The following is a 17,867-nucleotide window of genomic DNA, read 5'->3' as shown; positions in this document are numbered from 1 at the left end:
TTGAGGGCAATATCAGTTTGGTTTGCTTTTAACTTGGAATGCCATACTCTGTGAGCCAGAGTCACTCGGCAGAGCCAGTTCTGTGGTGCATACCTTTCACTAGGAATAATAAAGATGATTGTAGAGAAGTTTTCACAATCGTTTGGGCTCAGTCTGACCTAAGATGGGTAACACTGTGAGCCTGTGCTGCAAGCTCCATTTTTATAGGGAGTCAGAATGTAGTGAAGAGAAGATGAGATTAAAACTGTACATGGCGGTCTCAATACCTTGCAAAAATGTACAAAAACATAGACATAGTTTACTGTTTTTGTTCATCGGGTGACTGGGCACAGATAAGGAGGTAAAGATAGCCCAGTTACTGTGAGAAGCTTGCTTGTCACATGGATCATCTTCAAGTGATTAAGAAGGTATAATTAAAGTCTGATTACTCCCCCATGAGTGCCGTGGGTCAGCGGAGATCACGGTAATATTAACAGCCACTAAAAGAGAACATTACGCCGTCCTGCCTGGATTGGAATTGTTTTGAAGAGCAATTTGGCTTGAGAGCGCTCGTTTCATCATACAAGCCTCTTCATCCAAATCCCACAGGAGCGGGACACATTCAGAGGACTGAACATGCTCACAAATTCTTTAGAATATATTCATTTTATTTGCATTTAAAATACAGTCGGTGCTTTCTCTGATTCCTAAAGTCCTAAACCTGGTACAAGTCACTCTGAACAGTCATTTAAGAATTCATGTAAGTGTCCAGCACTTGGGAAAAGACAAGAAAAAGTCTGCTGCTGTGGTGGTGATGGGAGAAAAGTATGGCACAAAATCTGGGAATGTTATCCTAACTAAAGCCAAACTCTAAAAGACAGTCATGGCGTGTTTGGAAGCGTTTTAGAAGAGACGGCTAAGCAGGACCACATGAGAATGTGGCTGCAATGTCAATGCAGAGATAATACTAGAAAATAACAGAAAAGACATGGACAAGAGAGTTGGCCACAGTTGGAGAATATGTGATTTTTACAATGAGATGAACCACATTTGTTTGCAATAAAACCAGCTATGAGCCAGTTGAGATATATGATGCTAACACATGCTGTGGCCGAACTAGATGCTTCACCTGGAGCCACCCAACAAAACACAATCTATCAAACATAAGGCCAAAAGCATTAAAATAGTTCTCCACTGATTTGGCTTTCTACTTTGCACGACACTGTCAGACTCACAGCAGACAGTTTTTTTTTTAAAGCATGGATGCAGCAATACCAGAGATATTGTCATTTTTATTCCATGCATTCTTTGTCCTCGGAAAAAATCTGGCGCCACGATGCAAATCATCTGCCTACACTTCAGTTAGAGATTGGGGTGTGTTATACTAGCAGCTAATGTAGCCTCTAGCAGAGATGAGTAGCTGGCTACAGAGGTCTGGCCAGCTCACTTCTTTCTAACTCCACACCACAAGATTTTTTCTGATTTCAAACTTGTAGTCTTCAGCCCCAACCAACGCTGACTCGAGTGACATCACTTGAGGACATTCACCAGACTTCACACAGCTCTCCTCTGGAGCCACAAAAGGTTTGATACATCTTTGTCCACATCAAGGCCTGCAGTTTGAACTTGGCCTTACGCAAAGGTGACATTGCACTTACTCACGATATTACAGCGATAAAAAGCTAGAAAGAATTCTTACTGAAATATACAACACAATGATTCACTCACACTAAGGTCAACCCAGCATGTTTTGTGATAAGGCTTTCAAAGTTTTTATCTCATGAGTCTAATAGATGCCATAAAGCAAGTATATTTAGATTCAGTTCACCCATTCATCCCCCAAATGCAAAGAAATCAATACTGATCAAATATGTTGACAACTTGTGATAGTTTTTGAGGGTGATTTGGCTCTGAGTTGCTAAACTATAGGTCCAACACATGATCTTTTGAGCAAAAGTTGGAGCACAAAAGCAAGACAAAATCAGCACCAAGACACAGTGTATAAAAAAGTACAGCAGTACAGAAGAGTATAGCAGAGGCTACCTTACCTTTCCTCCTCTCTGGATGAATGGGATTCCTGGAAGGTAGTTGAAGCGATGCCCTTTACTGTAACGCTGAAATCTGTTGAGAAACAGATAACTGTATTACTCAAACGGATCACATTGGTAGAATTGTGGCGTGCAGGACCACACCGACACAGTTAGCAGGACCTGTCAAATCATAGATGGTTTTCCCCACGACTGTGTCGTTCATCAGCGAAAAGACCCAGGACCTTGAGCAGGCTCTTATAAATCCTGCATGAACCCGAGTTAGTTGTCCATTTAAATTTTAGTCTGTCATTTCTCACCAGGCACCTGTCACAGCCTGTTGGAGTAGGCTAATATTTCACTGCAAAAACACAGTGCAAGGAAAACAATGCTGACAAGTGATGCCACAGGAAATATTTCACCATAATTATTTAGAGAAAAGAACCAACACTACAATACAATTTAATATGAAGGTATCAAGGACAAATGAGTCCAGGTTTTTTTCATGGCAATGATGATCCAGTCTTTTGTATATCAGCATAACATCCATAAAATTCTAAATATCTATATGGAAAATATGATGCAGAAATCTAAAAAACAGATGTGCTATACTACTTCTTTCCCCCATGTTTTAAATGCTAACATAGCAGGCTGGTGGATAACAAGCTGCATGCATGGTGGATAGTGCAAGTGACATAGGACTCTGAGGAGAGGAAAACTCACATTAAGTCAGAGCATGTCAAGACCCTAAAACACCAGCTACAATGAGTCCCAGTGTGAGGATCAACTCCTAGCACATTTTCCTGCATCCATTCATTACTTACTAACAACACCATCCCAGAGGAATGCGTTTCATTACGCAGATACTGTGAAGAGTAAAAATTGTCCTGCAGGACTTTTTTTGGAATCCACGAACATTTCAGTGAAAGGCCGACAACAGCACTGCTGCGCAAACTGGACGACTACATGTCACCCCCCCGCCTGAGAGCGCAGCAGGCATGTTCAGCGGGCACTGACATGTCCAAGCTCTGCCCTGAATGTTGGGTCATATGTCTGGTCCCGCTCGACTGTGTCATCATCAGTTACAATACACACTTTGTGTTTGTTTTCCTCGAGCATGACCATTTGCTGTGGTTCTTCTGCTGTTCTGGATTCCTCAAAGAGATTCAGAAAATACCTTCAGAACAGCAGTAAGTGTTGTTAAACGGCCTTCTGGCAAATATGGCCGGATATCTGTTAGTGGGAACACTGGATGGTTAGCTGTGAAGATCAAATGTAATAGTAATACATGAAAGGTACCGCTAGACCTCACTTACTGTAGATGATAGAGATGCACAGGTGACATTTTCTGAAAACTCGCTCTAAAACTGTGCACACTGAATCTGGGGAAGTGCTGCTGCTCCTTCCAGAAAAGGATACCCTCATTAAAATATGCCAAGAAACACAAACAGTAGAATAATTCGACTGAACTACCAGGGGGGCCCTGCCTCAAAGGCAGCTGAGGCACTCATCTTTTAACTTTAACATCATCAACGCTGTCAAATGAGCCCTTTTTAACCAGAGAATTTAAAGACAGTTCCGTTTAATGTTACCCGAGTCAAAAATGTGTCGGAGCGACAGAGATGTATTCGGTTTGATGGCAGCACTCTTGCGGGACCTTGCCGTTATTGATTTGAAATCCAACATCTAAGTCAAAGTTTGAATTCGGTCTTTTAAAGAAGAAAGTGAGACTTGTTTTTCACATTAGCCACATTTTAAAGCACAATACCTATAGTCTGCACCATGGTCCCTTTTTCACTCATAAAAGAAGAACTGACTATGTTAAAGCTAGTTACAACAGGCCGGTAGTCAGTTAGTCATCCGTGTGTGACTCTGACCCTCGATGACAGACGTACATGCACAACGGCCGTGAAGCGTGGAGTGACATTTGATGCTAAAGGAGGCTGGGATGCTCCATCATACCTGGAAACTGATGGGATTAGTCTGGTTAAATTCTTCGCCCTGCTTAAATAATCATTACTGTGAACACAGAGGATGTAATCGACAGAGCAGACAAAGTTTCCTCTTCTGAGACACTCAGAGAGGGTGACGTATAACTTCTTATCTCAGGGAGGAAGAAAGTCTGTTAGCTTGCTGTTCCATGGAAAGTGGTGAAGACGCTGCCCATGTCGGTCGGTCTGTTCGGCCTCGTTCACATGAGAGTAAATTAAAATGCCAGACAGCAGTATATATTGGATATGTTTGGGCTTGCATTGGTTGACCGCCTCTTATTGATTACTCAAGGAATCAGCTAGACATGTTAGGAGACACCTGCAGAGGGTTTAAATCAGATCTGAGACTCTGGGTGGAGGCAGGTCTGGTCTGTTTGTGCATTTCTGTGTCACAAATCAAAGCAGTGATGGTTTCCTGCCATGTCTTTCTATTAAAAACTGGTCTAAAAGTGAACTGCTGGCCTGCACTGTAGCGTTAGTCCACTCCTTCATGGGCCATACACTTAGGTCTGTCTCAGCTTTACAATGCACTGAATTATATTGTAATTTATTAAGTCTGGTGGATACAAAAGTCCCAGCTACAGACCAGGAGGCAGAGTTTTCTCCGAGTTAATGACAGAAACCTCTCGTGTACTTTGCTCATGTGAAACAACGTGGCGAATCAGTGCTGTCGTAAACAAGTTCACACGTTATGGCAGCAACGTTACTTTCTTTAGCGACGACGCCAAAACCAGCACCAACACTTCCTTAAAGCTAGCAGGTATCGCTGTAACGGGACACTTTGTTAAACGGGCGCTAATGAGAGAGCTAAAGTGAAATTCAGCGACATATTTCTGTGCAGTTGGGAGCTCTCGTGTTTCTCCGGTGACAGCCTGTCTTCCGCATTGCTCAGCAGCAGACCACTCGGCTAAAAACAGAAACAGCAGAGACGCCCAGAGTCCCCTTTGGCAAAAACTTGACGCTACACAATGTCTTAATATTTTCAACGCATCACCGAGCCTGGCTCCGCACTAGCTAGCGACAAGTTAGCTTTGTTAGTATCTTCATGTAGCAGTGCACGAGTCCACGCCCTCATTGTGAACCCCGTCCGAGCTACAGTACAATTCATATCATAGCCGAACAAGGCCGAGCAAACTGAAGACGAGCAACTCCAGCACCGGGTTATCAGTCACAGGATTAAATTACACCACTTTTAACACAGCCGATAGTCACAGACGAGTTTAAAGCGTTAGAAGAGCGCTCGGTGGCTTCGCTTACCTCGCGGTCTAGGAAATAACACAGAGGTTGAAATCCCACCAAAAAAAGTGAAACTTCTTGATCCAAATTCTGGGAGAGTTGTAGGCCGTGACGTCACGCCCTGACATTCCAGCCGTCTGAGTGAGTTCAGAGGTTTGCCCATGTAAGGCAGCAGGCCAGCGGTGTCACCCAGCCCAGAGCCCCGGGCCCAGAGCCCCGGGACGGATCACTCTGCTCCTGTCTGCTCGCACAAGCATGTACGGAACAGAAAACAGGCACCATTAAAGTGGAAACTTCAATCTAGTGTCCTACGCCCTGTGATTCTTTCCTAATAAGCTGTTGTGGGAAAGATATTGATGGTGATATTAACTGAAATATATCTTGTATTTCCCATGAAATAGCCATGCAAGAAACAGAAAACTTTAACAGATCAAAAAAAACATGACAATAAAGTGAATTGAAACTCGACCCCAAACTACAGACACACAACACAATTGGATAATGAAGGAATATTATAAGAGTCATATGAAATACAGCACTGCAACATGTTTTATATACTACACATTGAACTGCTCAGCGCTGCTTTTTGCAGATTAGGATTATTATTTTCAGGCAGAGCTGATGACTTTTGGTGCGTGTCATGCTGTATTTGTTTGAAATGAATTAAAAAATGTAATATTACATAGCTTTTTTTTTTTTTTTTTTCTTATGTGATGGGTGAATTTCTTCAGGGTACCCTGCTGAGAACACATCATAATTGGACAAAGGGCTTTGAAATTGCAAGGCGCTGGCTAAAAAGGAAGCGGCTCAGTGAGCGCTTCAGCACTAAGATAGAGCACTCATCCAATGAAGTGTGAATTGCCACATGCTGTAATGTGAACAGATTCAAATTTATACACAATGTGTTGCATGCCGCAAGTGCTATCATGCACTGTCATGCACGGTCTGTCTTCTGGAACCATGAGAAAAAGTTGGTGCTTGTTAGTGTCTCCGCCTCCACTCAGCACTGTGGCCCCATTTGTGAGTTTTAATCTGAATATTTACCAGCCAGTCTTATTTTATTGTAAATATTGGAATATTACTTGCCACGTATTTTAGGCAACAGTGAAAGTAATTGTTGCTGTTCATAACGTGTGCTGCTTCTGTACAAACTGTACCAGGACAACAAGTCAAACTAGACAGCTGGCCGAATGGGATTCATTTATTCTTTGGTTTATTTGTTTGTTTTATTAGTTTCAGTCAAATTTTCTTTCCTCCAGTTATGGTCAGCAAAATTGTATTTTGCATGCACTGCAAATGTCAACTGTTATTCTCACAATTTGTTGACAGTTTGTGTGAGGTTTTCCATACATTGTAGTTTCTGTGTAAAGGGTCTATATTGGTGTACAATTTATTTATGTGTGAATAGCATGAGCTGAAAGGACATACACAAGGGGTTTGTACTCTCTGTCTTATGTATGAAGTAAGAATGATTTAAGGGGTTGAACAGTCGATGGGTGATTATAATTAGAGGATCAATAGCCACAGTGATCAAACACTAGCTAGTACAAATATTCATTAGTTTTCACAGTCACACTAGTATGCTACCATCGTACCCCAGAAACAGTATATTAACATAAATAATCACATTTGGAGTACATTCTTACTGCTGAAATTATGTCCTCAGTAACCCCAGCGTCACATTTAAAGCAGTGTCCTAATTCCTACTGACTGTACACAGTAAACAGAAAATCACAGCTGTTACTGGTAACATTAACAATGCTTCCATTCTGCTCAAATGTCCCAGTGGTCCACCACAGCTACATGGAATTCAGCCATCTTTTATTTTATTATTTACTTTATCGGTGCTTTTCCCACTGTGACATGTTCAAATGTCTTCTGTGAACAAGGCCTTTCAGTTACTATACAGGAAGTTAACTTAACCATTGTGCACTGGCAGGAAATGATAAAATATGTGTACTGCCAGACATCAATCAAAATGTGACTCACAATTAAGTTTGTGAGGAGAATGCAAAATGTTTTTTAAAGCAGCATTAATTGTTTTGTTTTGTTTTTTTTGCACATTTTTGGGCAGCAGAATAAGATGTAAACAACACAAATATATATTATCTCCAATAATATTATATTATCTCCTTATAAAGTTGACATGGTGAACATGTTAGCTAACAGTTCACTGTTTACACACCCAGCAAATACAGAGCAACATTACCACTGATTTGGAGTCATTTTTCTGGTCAGTCGATATATATTTAAGAACAATAATCACTCTCCTTTTATCTCTGTTTTGGTCTCCACCAACTCCGGATGGAACTATTTAGCTTTCTAGCTGCTAAATGCCCAGCTCTGCTCACCAGCTAGCTGCTAACTTGATTGGCCAGCTCAGCACCAACCAGTCTGGTTCTGAATTTGCAGCATACAATGATTTATCAGAGCTTCTTCGCTACAAACAGTTTGTCGTTTGTTGCGAGACTGAAGAGTGAGAGTGAACGTCCTCAATTTAGTAAATTGTTTTTGCAGTTGAGTAGAATCTGCATGTCCTTAGGTGTTGTATCACACATAATAGTGTACATCAACAGCAAACTAAAAAAAAAACAGCATTTTGTAGTCTATATAAAGACTTTCTTGTAACACTTAAAACTTCAATAGCTGCTTAAAATGAATATGTGGTATAGAATTAGGACACAATTAATGTTAATGATTACACCTGAACCTCTCTCAGAGAGATTTCTGCTGTGAAAAAGGCCTGTAGTGACAGTTATCTTAAGCACCTTTAATCAATATCTTGTCCCTAAAGACGTCTCACATTTCTGGTAAAAAATTCTCCTGATAAATATTCATTTGAACCACACCTGAACATATTCCAGTTTATAATGACCGAGCGCCTGTGTTCACTTGTTATCCTCAGCTTCACTTGGAGTTGTTCTGCCGCTTCTTTCTGTCAGAACTCAAACGGCTTCTGATGTTTGACACATGCAAGCCGCTATCAGATGTCCAACAAAGGTCTTACCTCATGTGGGCTTTGCCTGACCTCAGTGATCTTTGCTATGCAAACTAGACAATTAGAATGCGTTCGCATGATTGTATGCAAATACGATAACTGCTTCTTCACCTCTGATTCTGTTCTCATAGTTATATCACAGCGTTGTCATTCATAATGCTGGCATTGTGCGTCTGGTGTGTTTGTACATGCCAACACATTCAGATATTGTTGCTTTTATCTCTTATGAATGAAGGGAGGAATGATATAATTACTGATTACTTTTCTGTGAGCGAGTTTAATGAAAACATTTACAAGAAATTAAAGCTGACATTTTTAGAGGCCAAATGTAGAAAAAGAGTCATTCACTCCGAGCCCTATCTCTTAACCGATAATTCCTACTTTACTGCAACTGATTACATTGTGCTCCAAGCTGTGAATATACTTTTTTTTTCACCGTGTGTGAAGGAAGCATAAACAGCACTTGCAGATTGAGCACGCTGATAAAAAACAAACGATTTGAGCTATTTTAGCATCTTACCCATGCATCCCCTCATCTCGAAGTTCCAGGGCACACTGAAAAAGGTAATCTCATTTGTAATGTGTGACAGCTTATTTGCAAGTGTGTACACTGGCAATTTTTTAATGGGCCCGCCAGTGATTCTTCTTCCACTGATTTCAAAAAGACACCCTGGAACAGTTTAGACGACACATGCCATCGCCTGTGAACTCGAGTTATCAATCAAGCACCAATTAACATGCTCGGTTAGAGGGAATCAAGGGCTCTTTGATGTTCAGCAGTTAGGGAGTGTAGCTACGCATGTCATTGATATGATGGGTTTCAATTTTTATCCTCACTGTACCAAAACATATGAAAAGAAATGTGCTCACAGGGTCCATCGCAGTAGATAATTCACACTGGAGATATGTTTGATCCAACTTTGACATGTTTAACTTCACTCTTTTTAATCACAGGCAGTAAATATAGCACAGAAAGGAGAGCCAGAGAAAACAACACATTTGTCATATTTTAGTGTTTCAATTGTTCCAGCATCGGATATCCTGTTTTATTTGCTGGTTGTAACACTGTCTTCTCCCCCACACCACTTCCTCTGAAGTAGGTAAACCTCAAACACTATACACAGCTGCTGCACAGTTGATGTATACTTCCTCATAATCATAATAATGTGAGTGAAAGCATGTGTTTAGCACCTTCATGCTGAATAAGAAAACGAGAGAAAAATTGTCTTCTAATCGTAGCTCCCTTAGTTTCAAAAAGGCCCAGCTTTCAGGAATACATTGCTCACACAGATAATGTTGGCCTCACGCAGATGATGTGAAACTGAGACGTGTGGAATGATTTTTTTTTTGTTCGCTTTTGTCGGTAATGTCATTCGGTATCTCACTATAATCATCGTCAGTAGGCCGGCAGGTCCAGGTGCTTTGCAAAAAAACAACACGGACATCTTTGCAGAGAAAAAACAACAACAACAACTGTGTCTGGGAACTGTGTATGCTCTGTTAATTAGAGCTGAGATAGCAGAGATTAGTCTTCAAGCACAACCATATTACAGAGAGTCATGCCAAATAAGGAAAAACAAAAGTAGGAGACAGGCAGACTCACCACAAAAACAATGTCCCAAAGCTACTAATCAAACAACTCCCAATCTAGATCTAGACCTCAGATTACACTAATGAATTCTAATTCTTGTGTTTTAGCATGTAAATGTGTATTAAAATGGTAGACAGAGACAATCCCTGCCTACAGCAAAGGTTTTAGCATAAATGATCTGTACTTCTGAGCTTCATGCTGCACCTTTGAAGCGTTTTTAAAGCAGGAGGATTTTTGTTGCTGTATCCTGAAATCAGTTTTTTTTTTTTTTTTTTGGGTTTGCCATTTAACATGGCATTTATTGTTTTCAATGAACATTATCAACTTTCTTTCCGCTGAGGAATGGATTCAGCTGGCTCTGTTCCTCAGCAACAATAGAATAGTTAAGCACTCTGTCTGGTTGACAATTTTTGACTAAAAACCTGGACAACACATGCAGCCATCAGGGCGACATTGTTTTCAGTGGGAATATAAAACTTAATGAAATGAAATATGAAAATAATCAAACACAAAAATTGTGATCTTTTCTGAACCAAGATGATAAAATATGTGTATTGCCAGACATCAATCAAATTGTGACTCAATTAAGTTTGTGAGGAGAATGCAAAGGGTGTTTTTAAAGCAGCATTAATTGTTTTGGTTTTTTTTCTTTTGCACATTTTTGGCCAGCAGAATAAGCTGTAAACAACACAAATATATATTATCTCCAATAATATTATCTTATCTATATTATCTCCTTATAAAGTTGACATGGTGAACATGTGAGCTAACAGTTCACTGTTTACACATCCAGCAAATCCAGAACAACATTACCACTGATTTGTCATTTTTCTGGTCAGTCGATATATATTTAAGAACAATAATCACTCTCCTTTCATCTCTGTTTTGGTCTCCACCAACTCCGGATGGAACTATTTAGCTTTCTAGCTGCTAAATGCCCTATTAACAGGATGTGGATGGATGGAAGTGTTGGATGAAGGCGATGTCAGTAGTGCTCAGTTACCACCGCAGTTTTAGCCATGCAGTGTGAAACTTAAAGCAAGCCCTTTGCTTTAAAGTTTGCCAAACAGTGGCTGCTGTGACAGGTGACAGGAAAATGTGGTTTAACCGTAGCACTGAACAGTAACTGAGTGAGCAAACTGACTTAATCGTGTCAATTTGACGAACGGCTGTTGGCTAACGTTAGCTAGCACAAGCCACCATAAACAACTGGTCACACCAGACCAAATAAGGCTCTGGCTGTATATTACATTGAGCAAGGGTGTGTTTTGTTGCTTATGAATTCAACTTTTTATTTATAGGAGGAAGCATGTGTTGCTGCTACTTTCAAAAACCTAAAAGGCTGCCCATCGAGATTAGAGTCGATTATTGAGTAATTTTCTCACTCCATGTAACATTAGCAGCTCTCAGTAAGCCAGTCAATCAATAACTTTCTTTGTTCTCAACATCTTTCTTGTCCAAAAAAAACAATAAGATTTCTACTTTCCAAAGACTGGCAACACCGTTGAACGCTCTCTGAAGAAACATTTATTCTAATATCAAAAGTAAGTTCTGAGCCCCCGACTGGTTCTTTGATAGCTATTGATATATCCTGAAATGCACACTGAAAACAAAAGGGAGACGTAGAGGACAAAGTTGCTCAGCCTCGGCAAGTCAAACAATAACTTGTTCATGGTGTTTAAAGCAACAACTCTCAATAGGTTCATCATCTCTAGCCTAAGGCTATGAATTCAGTGTATCAGTTCCTGAAGGTTTGTTTTTCTGCTGAGGATGCAGAGATCAAAATTCTTCTCTTGTCTGTTCCCATATGAGGTAAAGACAACATGTGGACCAGCATCTTCGGACCATAAAGCATCCCGACATTGCTGTAACAAACATACAAAGGAGACCTTCCTGAAAATCTGAGGGCTGTTAGACTCGACCTGCAAAGACTGAGGCGATGAATTCCTGCTCAACAGCTTGAAACCGTAGATAAAAAATAAAGTGGAAGTTCAGTGTTTGTAAAAGATTCTCATCACTTACCTTAAAGAGGACAAACTGAAGTTAATTTACTGAAGTATTCTTACAAGATGCCACCGTTTGTTTATCATGTTTGGTTGGAAAGCCTGCAAAATTTGATCGTTTCCTCCAGGCAACAACGTCATTAATTATTCATAGTGTTTGTCTACAGCAGAAGAAAAGCAAAGCAAATACAAAATCAAGTAATTTGCACATAATTGATAAGGCTGAGAATATACAGCATTAAAAGAAACATAAAAGGCTTTGAATGTAAATGAATTTTGTATGAGACAAAAACTGGATATAGAATACATTATTTTACAGACACAGATTTACAAGTAATATATTATTTTGGAGCCAAGGTTTGCAGACATGGTCAGGGACAGACAGACAAAATGGAGGATCGACCAACTGCTGCCTAACGATAATGAGCAAGAAAATCACGTCCATTAAGAGCCTCACCAGTTTGCACCTCTGGCTGGCGGTGGTTGGCCCCACGTCCAAACGGGTTCAAGGAAGGACGTCATTAAATGGCACAAAGGTAACGTTAGTAAGTGTTGGTTTTCCTTAGTTTAGGCGATGATAGGGTAGGATCTAATTAGTCACTTATGGCGATTTACAGTTCAAATCACTACCAAAAATAATTCGGCATTAGCTACCCTGACGGCTTTCAAGATATCATCCTCTGAAAGAATGAGTTAGTTCCTGCTTTTTATACTTGGCACAGTGACTGCTAATACATCTGATGAAATGTACCTCACAGTCTTTGATATTATGTCACGCTTGAAGAGGGACCACAGATTCTGGCCTTTCAACTCCAAGGAGACACATAGAAGCTAGTTTTGAGCAGAAAAAGTGAACTTTGTTGGAAAAATCCACTGCATTAACATGATTCACCGACAAGAATTTCTGCGATTATGTGTACAGAACCGAAAGAAAAGCAGCCATTTTTGTGTGAGTGACCAACATTTCCTAAACTCTCTTCTCCCTACAGCTGTCTGGATAATTGAATCAAATAAAAAAAACAAAAACATAGAGTACATACCCTTTGGAACACCTTTGATCCAATACACTGAATTTGACCTTTCTTTGACTATTAGTTCTTATGATGCAGTGATGCAGTGAAAAATCGTGTAAAATCGCACTCTCTGAATCCTCGCTCGATTTCATAGTGTGCATGCAGAGGAATGGGAAAGCATTCACTTTGAATCATCAGTTATATGTAGCCTGTGTCTCTCTCAGAAGTATATTTTCTCTTCTCTCCATAAATGCCAGCTAATGCAAAGCACAAGATTAGGCACTTGTGACCTTTATTAGAGCTGATAGCAGCCGCCACAGATACCGGGGAGCTCCATGTTGGCACAACAAAGGCGAGTAGTGGAGCTAGATTACAGATCTGAGTGATAGCAGGTAAGTTAAAATGACAAGCAAGCATTCTCCTTTACTGATGTGATAATTACCTGCAGTCGACTGCCTCAGAAAGGTTATCAAGCACACAAACAACCTGGAGACGCTCCAGGAAACTGATTCGACGCAATGTGGCAGGTTGTTTATGGGAGGTCTGTGATTCCCAATCCATAAGCAGTGAAAACAATTCAAGAGACATTGACACACTTGATAGATTGATTGATTAATAATCTATGAATTCAGGCTGCATCGCTCACAGTCCCTGAGGGCTACAATTTCATTAAATGTCTTTCTTGGAAAAGAAAGTAGGTGTTACAGTCTCGAGCAGTCAGTGCGGGGTCACTGTTTTCAACTTCCAGGCGAGTTTTTTTTTTTTTTCTCAGACCCGCTGATATGAATTACTGCGAGGCATGCTGAGGAGAGCAAGGATGCTGTGAATCGTTGATGACTTCCGAGGGAACGGCCGAGCCAGAAGTAAGAAATCTGTCTAGACTTTAAAAAAAAAAAAAAACACACCAAAAATAAACACTTCATGAAATCAAATCAAGTTTGCATCTAGAAGGTTGCAACACAGAAAAAATGGTCCCTTTTAAAGAATTCGGATGATCCCTCTTTTGTTAATTTGAAGCTGGCCGAAATTGCATCAGATGACAGCCTAATCCGACATCATTATCAACATCAAAATGTTTGGCCCGGGGACCGTCGGCAGCGCAGCCTCTGTAACGGGATGATATGGATTACACTTTGCAAACCGACCTTGCCCCCCTCTCATTTTTTATGCCTGCCAGTCAAACACAGAGATGACCGCATGCATCGCATCGCTGCCGAATTAAACCCAAATATCCCTCTGATGATTAAGGTCACTCATACACTGCTCTGCAGAAGCCATACTCTCATAAGCCTCGCAGAGAGAGAGAGAGAGGGGGGGTCGATCTGACTCCAGTCAGTCTTGATGTCTGCTATTACCCCTCAGCACTGCCCAGGTTCGTTGTGCCTCACTGTGGCTTCCGGTGACAGTAAGAGGACAATACAGTAATCAAAGTTTTCCTCTGAGGCGGCGTGACCTGTTGTTGACTTTCATTTGTGTGTCAGTCCAGAGGTTTAAGCTTCTGCATCAGAAGTTTATCCCTGGATCACAGGGATCTGAGGGCTCACCGGTCATTTGCCGTCACTATCCCGAGAGCTCAGATTGTTGGGGCCACTTTATTCTGAAACATGATGGAAATGTGTTGGACTAATTTGGCTTTAGCAGGATTGGCCGAATATTAGTCCACTCATCCAATGGATTATCCCATGGCTGCGATGAACATACTGTACAGATCTGTCAAACACCCATACATATCTCATTTTCCTCCTTGTATAAGTGCACATTCCAATGCATTCATCATCTTTATTTGTCTGTAATGACGGCAGCACTCACAAGCAACGCAGCGCCTGGTGCTGACACAGTAAAGCTGTGCAGCATGTAACGCCGTTAATAGCAAGAGCTTTGGGAGTTCTTACCCGCTGAGGTGAGCTTATCTGCACAGACAGCATGTGTAGTCATTTAATCTGAGTTCAACATCAGGTGTCAAGAACGATTACACACTCGTACTCATGCTCATTGGTGCTCTTGCTTTTGCATTAACATGATAGATTCGTGTGCAGGAAAAGTGCTTTATTTTGGGCAAAAGATACAAAGATGATGTATCACATGCTGCTGCACTCTAATTATTTCATATTGCCATAAGTAATTAATAAACTAATGCAAAATGGGATATTTTGCTTTACTGTTTTCAGGATTTTCCTCCTTAATTTTCTCTCCAGCAGCCACATTTCTGACCTTCCTATTGGCTGTGCCAGGTTGAAGTGACAGCTGGTGTGATGTAATAACACCCCCTCCACTAGACAAGTTATAAAGAGCAATATCTAGTTCCATGGATTGAGATAAGCTTAGGTAGATTAATGCCCCAGGACACTGAAATGTTTGTTGTATAAAAGCACTGTTTATAAAACAATGTGTCACTGCTGTATATGAAAAACTCTGATCTGGCAGATGGCCTGAGCTCCAAGAGTTCCTCCATGTTAAAGGCACTGCTAGTCTGCGGTTTGTGCTCCTGTGGCTTAATGGGATTTTAGACTTTTCATTCAAATGAATTATATATAGAAAAACTGGGATTATTTTACAGGCTGTTTAATCTCTTCTTTTTTTTTTTTTTTTTTTTCCAAAACTGAGCCTGCCCCATGGTTTTAGCATTCGTGGAAAAGTGGAGCGACCGAGTGCTACAATCAATGAACGCTAGAGTGCAGGCGGCCTATCAGCTCAGAGAGCCAGAGATGCCCTGTGGACTGTTTCACTAACATGAAGCGTGCTCAGTCGACTTGACTCACTTCAGCCCCGCTGCCGTGCCCGCCTTTCCAGAAGCGTTCCCATCCTGCTGAACAATGACAGACACGAGGCTTCACCAGAGCTGCTCCGCCACTGCGAGACACAGATTCGGTGCCCTTTCGCACTGAAGACAGCTTCATCCCTCCAGCTTTAGCTGCCACTCAGAGGGAGGCTCGGGCACCAGTCAGACTCTGCATCCTGGATCATCTAGCTACTTGCCAGAAAAATAAAACTCCGGTGAAAACAGCAGGGCGGGTTGTGTTGTGCTGTGCTCTGGATCTTACCACAGTCAGGTAGAAAAGTTGACTGATCTCAGTGACTGGCACCAGCTGAAAAGACTTTTGGAGCTGCAGACGAGGCCCCTTTCGCTTCCTCGACTGGGCTCACGGCTTTGAATTCAAGGCTCAGCACTGCCTCCTGATTCCCACTACAGATCCCATCATGCCTCACTCCTTCCAGCAGAAAAAAGGTGAGACTTCTTTCTTGTGTTTCTCAACACCTGAGCAAGTTACAACGGCAGCATTTCACAGCTGACGAGATAAATGAATGTGGAGCATTGCCGGAAAAGAGGACTCATTCCTCGCAAACCTTCATTGAACTGAAAAAAAGTTCAAATTAAGCAAACAAAATTCTGAAACTTGGCATACTTGACTAGATTGTTTATTACCATATAGCTAATATAAGTACATAACATCAAAACTGTGCATAATTATCAAATTTGATTACTCCCAAGAAACATACCTCTTATCTACTGTATATCCCACACTACGGTGTGTTTTATTATTCACAGTGGGAGAGTTCGTGACAAAGTTCACATTCTTGTGTCTGTATGGAAAGATGTGCCTCAGCATGTGATTTCTCTTCCGAAATAAGGCAAATAAACCTAAGTAAATTAATTAATTTTCCTCTCACAATCACACTGAAGTCAAACACTGTCGGAACATCAGCAGCACACGCCTCCACAGGACGAGTTACTACAACACACAAAGGCCAGAAACACTGGCTCAGTGGCTCCTGCATTTAAAACAAGAGATAAATCTCTATATTTCCATACGGCTTTTATGCCGGTCAGCTAATCTCAGAGATCAAATCAATATACTGCTGAATCACTTGCTCAGATACGCTTTAACAAGCATGCAAAGTGTCACTATAGGACATACAGCAGACACGACTGATGATAAAAGCAACTGACATCTGATAAGCAAATGGCAGTGCAATAAGTGATGCCTTCACGGGTCTATCGACTGTATGTAAATACATGTAAAATAGACATTTAACATGAGCCAAGATTAGATCTGAGTGATCGGAGGGATGTTTTTGAATTGCTTATGATTTTCATGTAAGTTGCGCCCTTTCACATCTGCACAAGAATAAACACTGAAATCAAAGGTCAGTTGTTTAGTTAAACGTATATCAAAAAAGACTTTACACCATCAAAAGTCTTCTTAAACCGGTTAAGCTTTACTTAAACTTTTGAAGCGGCAGCCTACAAGCTCACTGAGCTGCTCACTAATGCACAATGAAACCTATACTATGGCTGCTGAAATTTGGCTGCTTGATTTTCTGTTAAATTCACACGTGATGCTATCAGGAAACGCTCGCAGTCCCCGAGCATGAAAAGCGCACAGCCTTTCAAAGTGCAGCAGCAGATATCAAGAGTGTCTGCCTGTGTGATGTAGAACAGATAACAATTATGCGAATGTGTAGCGCACGGGAGGTGTCACTCTGCTTTCTTGCATCAGCACTTCCACCTGGCATTTCCTGGGCTTCAGAGATACTTCTAATGAAAGCACTGAGGGCGAACAGTGGCTGCTAGTAAGAATAAATTGTAATCAAAAATAGGTTCATTTCAAATTTCACATTTGCATAAATGCATATTAAGAGATGCCTGATGGTTATATGAGTTGATTTGTTTCTAGCAAACATAAAGAGTGGGAGGTTTTTCCAGAATTTAGAAGGAGAAAGAACTCCCTGGCTTCATGAAGTAGCTGAAATAAGGGTGTAGGCGCTGACAAGTCAGTCTCATCAGAAAGCTCAATCAAAAATGATCCATTTTAAGCAAAACTAGCTAACCTGATTATTCAGAATTTGGATTAGAGAAGGAAAGAGAAATGAAAACAACATGGTATTCTTGAAAAAGAAATGACAAGTTCTGCTTGCAAATTAACAATTTAAACGTACATGTGCATTTTATGTATTATTCATATATTTTCCTTGAAATTGCTTTAAAATGCTGGAATTATCTCTTCTTGAGTCCATGTCAGTACCCAGA

General features: G+C 40.9%; 1 protein-coding gene across 1 annotated transcript in view; it reads right to left on the bottom strand.

Annotated features, from left to right (window-relative positions):
• Positions 1-5,424, bottom strand: part of lpp (LIM domain containing preferred translocation partner in lipoma) — a 130,948-nt gene extending 125,524 nt beyond the window's left edge. Inside the window, exons 1-2 of the mRNA XM_070832375.1 lie at positions 5,255-5,424; positions 2,028-2,100 (exon numbers count right to left, since the gene is read on the bottom strand). The gene's annotated coding sequence lies outside the window, so the exon portion shown is untranslated. The remainder of the gene's footprint in view (positions 1-2,027; positions 2,101-5,254) is intronic.
• Between the last annotated feature and the right edge of the window lie 12,443 nt (positions 5,425-17,867).

The sequence above is a fragment of the Pempheris klunzingeri genome, chromosome 6, assembly GCF_042242105.1.
Source record: "Pempheris klunzingeri isolate RE-2024b chromosome 6, fPemKlu1.hap1, whole genome shotgun sequence".
Lineage (NCBI taxonomy): Eukaryota > Metazoa > Chordata > Actinopteri > Acropomatiformes > Pempheridae > Pempheris > Pempheris klunzingeri.
The sequence above is the reverse complement of the archived record's forward strand: the minus strand, read 5'-3'. Positions and strand labels throughout refer to the sequence as shown.